The following is a 6,568-nucleotide window of genomic DNA, read 5'->3' on the forward strand; positions in this document are numbered from 1 at the left end:
CCCTGCTCCCTTTCCCCGCTTCCAGGGTGACAGTCAGAAAGAGCAGGAAGGACACAAGAGGCAGCACCAGTACCAACTAGTAATTCTTGGAGGACTATACCAGCTTAAAGGGAAGGTTGTCCAGAATATGGCAGGCCACCTCTCTGTTTTCCTGTCATCTGGATCATTGACATGGATCAGCATAATCATGGTCCTGGACTGGGATTCCTCATGGATGGGGTTGGACATGGAGGTGAGTCACCTCAGGTGCATTGTCATTCTTGTCCACAACCTCAATCTCCACTTTGTAGTGAGTTACCAGGCCACCACTGTCATTTGCCTCCACTGCCAAGGTGTAGGCTGCTGTATCCTCAAACTCCAAGGCTTCTCTCACCATGAATTTCCCTGTTTCTGCTTCCAGACTGAATTTCTGGCTTGTGGTTTCCAGTGTGTCACTGAACCCATAGGTGACGTGCATTGACACCCTCGTTGATGTCTGAGGTGTTCATCTAGAGCGTTAGGGAGCCCATGGGGGCACCTTCTGCACATGAACCTTGCAGATGTCCCAGGTAAAGATGGGCATGGTTCTTTTTCGTGTCAGTGACGTTTAGTCAGACCCAAGTTCTCCTCATTCTGGAAGGTTGCTGCCTGTCCATGGCCATGAGGACCAAGAAGAGGCGTGCTGGCTTTCTTGATCCAGCAGCTTGTGCAGCACCAACTCTGTGTACTTGCACCTGTTCTGACTCTCGCTGACATCATCATGAAGTTCACATTGGAGCTGAACTGGTAATACTGCAGGGAATTTGAGCCCACTTCTGGGTCTTGGGCATTTCTCAATGAGAAGCAGGCTCCTGGCAATGTCAATTCATTGATCTCTGGGGTGTTGCTGCTTTGTACAAAGTGCAGCACTTTGTCATTAATGTCCTAGATCTTGATTTTGATGTGGAACGTGTTCAGTGGACTTTCCACCACATTTTCCAAAGTGAGGGCACAGAGCGGCACCTTCCTCCATGTTTCCTCCCTGTTTATCTGGTCACTCCCTTACAGGTTCCTGTTTTCTTTCTTCACTGTGAAGAATTGTCTTCTGGCAGCAGAGACATCCCAGAGCCTGTGATCAAGCAGTTCTCTCACACTGAGCCCCAGATCCTTGGTGAGATTGCCCACAAGGGACCTTTTGGCCATTTCCTGAGGGATCAGATAGTGAGTCTGAGCTGGTACCACCCCCAGAAGAGACAGGAAGAAGGGCAAGGGCAGTACTTGCCACCTAGCCATCCAACCTTCAAATTTTCAATACCTTCACAGCATGCTAGGTAATAAAACAATTTCCAGTGAAACATATCCCCTGTTTATGTAAGCTAGATATAAACTGAATTTTAACTGCTTTCTAAATCCTCATTTCTTTATAATTTTTCATTTTGGACAAGCTGTACAGAAATCTGCAAAGAAGGACATCCTGTGGGGCTGCCAGATGAATTACATCCCAGGCTTCACTCCACAAACCATTGACCTTTACCAAGACTATGGGCCACATTATGAACTAGACCTTTTATCCACAATCACCATCACTATAGGTGAAGGGCTCATGTTAGCCATCACAGAAGAATGCAGGAAATCCTGGCAGACCTTATTGAGCCAAATGATATGTTGCGTAATAGTAAAAAGTCATGGGCAAGTGCAACAATACAGAAACCAAGGGACAACCCATGAAAGATAGACTAACATCATAATGTCACTGCTAACCAAATTGCTTATCAGATGCTTCTCAATGGAAGAAGCTCAAAAAACAAAACAAAACAAAACAAAACAAATAAAACTCCAACTGGAAAGGTATAAGTACCCTAAAGACCTAGGTTTTACATGCCCCTTCTTAATGACAGAGTTAAAGGCTTGTATTAATGCACTGAAGACCAAGAAAGTGGCTTCCCTTGACAACATACTTAATGAATAAATCAAGCAATTTGGACCTCAGATTCAAGATGGCTCCTCTGTTTATATGACTTATGGACAGCTAGCCAAAAAATTGCAAAGATATAGCAACGTGCTCAGATAGTGGCACTTCTAAAGCCAGGGACAGATCAATCTGACTCAAAGATCTTCACATCTATGTTAACTATACCACACAGACAAATTGTAGGAATGACTGACACTGAACTGGCTTGCCACATATGTGAATAAACATCTAATCCCCAAACAGAGTGCCTTTTGGCCTGGAAAATCAATAATTGTTCAATTGCTCAATCTAAATCAATATATTGAGGATGGTTTTGAAAGAGGCCATATCACCAGAGCTGTGTCCATTGTTCTAACAGCCACCTATGATAAAGTTAACCACTGGCAGCTCTTCCAGGAGGCCCTGGAAATAACAAATGAGTTACACCTTACAGAGCTGATATGAACACTGATCAAAAACAGAATTTTTTTTGGTCAAACTAGATGCGAAGCTAAGCAGATAGAGGTGATAAATTAATGGCCTCCCCCAAGGAAGCATAATTGCATGGCAGTTATATAATATCTATATGAATGACCAACCAATTGATTTGAAAACAAAATGTTACATCTATGCAGTTGACCTGTGCATAACAGCTCCAAACCCTGGCTTTGACCATCTTGAAACCCCCCTGAGTGAAGCAATAATAGGCTAAACATCATATTACATTCAAATGCAATTATACAGCAACCCAGCAAAAACACAAGTATGTTCCTTGCATCTGAAAAACCAAGAGATCATCCACCAGTTCAACATCACATCGTCTGGGACACCACTGTCCCTCCGTCCAAACCCAGGCTCGACTGAACCCTCTCATACAAAGACAAACCCTCTCATGAAGACAAAAGCAACGGTGAGCACTCCTAACAACATTTTATATAAACTCACAAACTCTAAATGGGGAGACAGCTCATCAATCATCTGAATGACTACTATGGTTCCTAGTTGCTCCTCTAGCAAGTATGCATGCCATGTATGGGAGTGATACATACATGTTAAGTGCCTCAAGTACATTCTGAATTATAGCTACTGATGCACCACAGGATGTCTGAACCCTATCAGCCAAAACAGTGTGTACCTGCTGTTATATGTGATGCAGAGAGGGGGTCAGGGGGGCACGTGCCCCCCGTAACAAGGCCGCCCCACCACCGACACCACCGGCGGCATCTAGGAATGCTCACCAGCTCTGGCCCCACCGCTGATGCTGCCAGCAGCATCTGCGGGAGCTCGCCGGCTCTGCCTCCACCACTGACCCTGCCACCAGTGGAGTCTGCGAGAGCTCCCCTGTCCTCGCCGCCAATGCTGCCAGCGATGTCTGCAGATACTTGCCAGCTCCAGCCCTGCTACCAATGCTGCTGGCGGCATCTGCGGGAGCTCGCGAGCTCCGCCCTTGCTGCCCATGCTGTTGACACCACTGGCAGCGTCTGCAGATGCTGGCCAGCTCTGGACCCACTGCTGATGCCGCTGGCGGCTACTGCGGGTATCCCCGCAGACTCAGGAGGCACCAGTCACCCATGCCTGGTGTCTGGCATCACTCTACTTGAAATGAGTAGAGCCGTGGTCAGCAGGATGGAACAATCAAGACAAACTAAATATGTGAGACACCCACTATACAACCAACCCATAGCAAAAAAAAATCTGAAGTCATGCAGGAGCTTCCTCACCAGCAGCCAACCTCTCAATGCTACCCCCAGAGAGATACAACTACAGAGACGTGGCATGAGAGGTTGAAGAAAATACCTGATAGCAAAAAAATTAACGTTCCAGGCACTGAGCTCTTGCCACTAGCTGCTGATGAACCATAGCAAAGGTGGTGATGTCTCAGTTGCCTGTGTACTGTAGGTGGATCCTCCCAGGAACTAATGAAGTAGCGGGGCAATACCACGGGTTCAACCACCTGTAACTGTTACACAGAGCCTCAGACTATACAACACTTGCTGCAGTGACCACTGCTTGAAGGCACTTGTAAAACGAACGATCTCACAAAGAACAAAAAATGAGCACAAGCACGTGTAACAAAATGGTCAAATGTGGTATAGAGAAACAAGAAGAATATTTCTCTGTTCACATGCAGTGCCATAATTACAGAATGTCCTCATCATTTTTGTGCGCGTTTTGGTATGCACCCTTTGCAGTGAAATGGCACAGAAACTGCCACTGTGTATCACAATTTTCAGTTTAAACATTACATGACCCGCAGAAAAATACAGAAATGTAAAAACCAGCTAAGAACAATATAAAGTAACTAACAGGAAGCAAAGTTTTTCCCATCCACTGAGCTCTTACTTAGGTGGGTGACTTGGGTTTTAAAACTACACTGTACCTGTGAAACTATAACCCCAGCTAGTCTATATTGCCCACTTTAAATTTTCTTTTCTCTCAAGTCTATCTGATGATCACCCACACTATAGGAATCTTTCTTGACAGCTAGTTAAAATTCCAATTTCCTGAATGTAACTGTAATTAAAAACTTGGCCATTGTCTCTTATATGCACCTCCCAAATGTAACTTGATGTGAAGAGGTTCCTCTCTTCCAAACAGGAAACCTCTCTCCAAACCTCATATCACTGCTCATGTGTCCCTGTAAGACACATCTTACCTCTGATACAAATATAAAGACGAACAATGCAAATTATATAAGAGGCCAAATGCATCAAAACATACCTTTAACAATATGCAATGGTAAGTCTTAATACTTGAATTTACACTTGCAAAAAAAATGATACTACCAAACTATGATCCCAAATTTTAATGCCAAATACAAAACACTAAATAACATTTCTGCATGTAACTAATTACTGTAAAATTATTAAGGATGGCTGAAATGAACAAACAATTTTTCCAGAAATACAAAATAGCATCACAAAGTCCCTTCTCCATCATAAAAGTAAGTCCCACATAAGGTTTATGTGTTTTGTTTAAGTTTTATGTGTTTTGGCTGTTACTGGTTTAAACAAAAAAATCAGATAATCATCCTTAAGGCCTATTAAGGCCTTTCCAGCAATGAGGGTCAGGAAGCACTGGCAGACTTTAGAGAGACAGGTTGTAGAATCTCTTGTTACTAGAATTTTTTATGCACAGGTTAGAACAGTATTTACCCAGCAAATTTTGAAAAGGGCTGGTTCTACTCGTGGTCACTGCCCCGTACTTCTGATTCTTAGTAGCCCATATTAAAAAGTGGAAGGGATAGTAGTAGCAAGAGACATAACAACCACGGCCTAATGGTCCTTCTACATTTTGCCCACCACTGACAGTAAATTCTCTTTGTAAGTTAACAATTCTAAGAACATAAGAAAATTCAATGTATGACTCAGGAAAAGCAAATAATCTAGCATCAGAGATAAGTAAATTTCCCCACCAGTTTGATTTTGACCTGTTTCAAGGTCAAAACAGCAAAATCAAAATGGAACAGATACAGTCGAAACAGCCTCGGAACAAAACGACCCAGAAAAAAAAGAAGACAAAGCCGAAATGTTTCGCTGTTTCACTGTTTCACTGCTGTTCCCATGTTTCGCCCATAGGCTATGATGGGGAAGGACAAAACAGCCTATAACTTGGTCATTTCTATCCTGATTTTGATGACACTTGCAAGAATGGTAGCACCTTCTGAGTGCATGAAGCCTGCCAAGTTTCATAGATATAGGTGCAGGGGCTTTGTGGAAACTGCACCCCAAAGTTTTGAAAACAAAACTTGTGTCATATGTATGTGTTAAGCCACAGCAGGATCAAAACTGCAGACATGCAGTTATCAATAACCACAAAGGTAGACCTTGATGATCAGATCCCCTATAGCAGGGGTAGGCAACATTTTTGGGGCCAGAGTGCTGAAAAAGCCACACTGCCTACCTTGGAAGGTGCTGGAGGGTCAGCATGCCGGACCCCCGCGCAGCTCTTTGTAGCCTCCCAGCTGCAGCCAGCCCACGGAGCCCGGTCGCCTTGCAACAGCGCTTGAAGCCTCCCAGCTGCCTGCTGGGAGCAGCATGGGCTCCATGGCTGGCAGCAGCTGCTTAGAGCCCGGACTGGTGGTGCTGTGCCAAGCAAGATGGCTTCGTATGCCATGCTCGGCATGCGTGCAGGGGGTCGCTGACCTCTGCCCTATAGTAAAGCCATGGACGCAAAGGAACGCGTGTCTTCAACATTCTTTCGAATCACACACAAAAAAGCCCTTTCCCTATGCAAGAATTGTCATAATATCTATGGCTACTCCTCAATACCAATTAAAAGGCATTCCGTTTATCAAATATAAATTCAGACACTAACAATGATCCGAAAGACAGAAACACCAGAATGTAAACAAGGGCAACAGAATACAAAAACGTCGGCTCACCTGCAGCGCAGCCTGGTCCGCCTCACACACCTTTGAATCCTTATCCACCGGGGCAGGCTCCTTGCCCTGTCCCGCCGGCGGCCGAGGCAGGGTGCCGGCAGAGCTGGGCGGGCCGAAGCTCCACTGGCTCTTCCTGGGGCCCGCCGTGAGAGACACGTCCTGGGAGTAGGAGTGCAGGAAAGCGCGGACGCCGTCGATGCCCGCGAAGTGCGAGACGGGCACCCCGGCCAGGGCGCCGCCGGCCGAGCCCAGCAGCTGCGCCTGCCGCCAGCGGT

At 45.5% G+C, this 6,568-nt stretch overlaps 1 pseudogene; it reads right to left on the minus strand.

The window, feature by feature from the left end:
- Nucleotides 1-208: 208 nt before the first annotated feature.
- Nucleotides 209-6,568, minus strand: part of LOC106721806 — an 8,764-nt pseudogene continuing 2,404 nt past the window's right edge.

Source organism: Alligator sinensis, unplaced genomic scaffold (genome assembly GCF_000455745.1).
Source record: "Alligator sinensis unplaced genomic scaffold, ASM45574v1 scaffold1278_1, whole genome shotgun sequence".
Lineage (NCBI taxonomy): Eukaryota > Metazoa > Chordata > Crocodylia > Alligatoridae > Alligator > Alligator sinensis.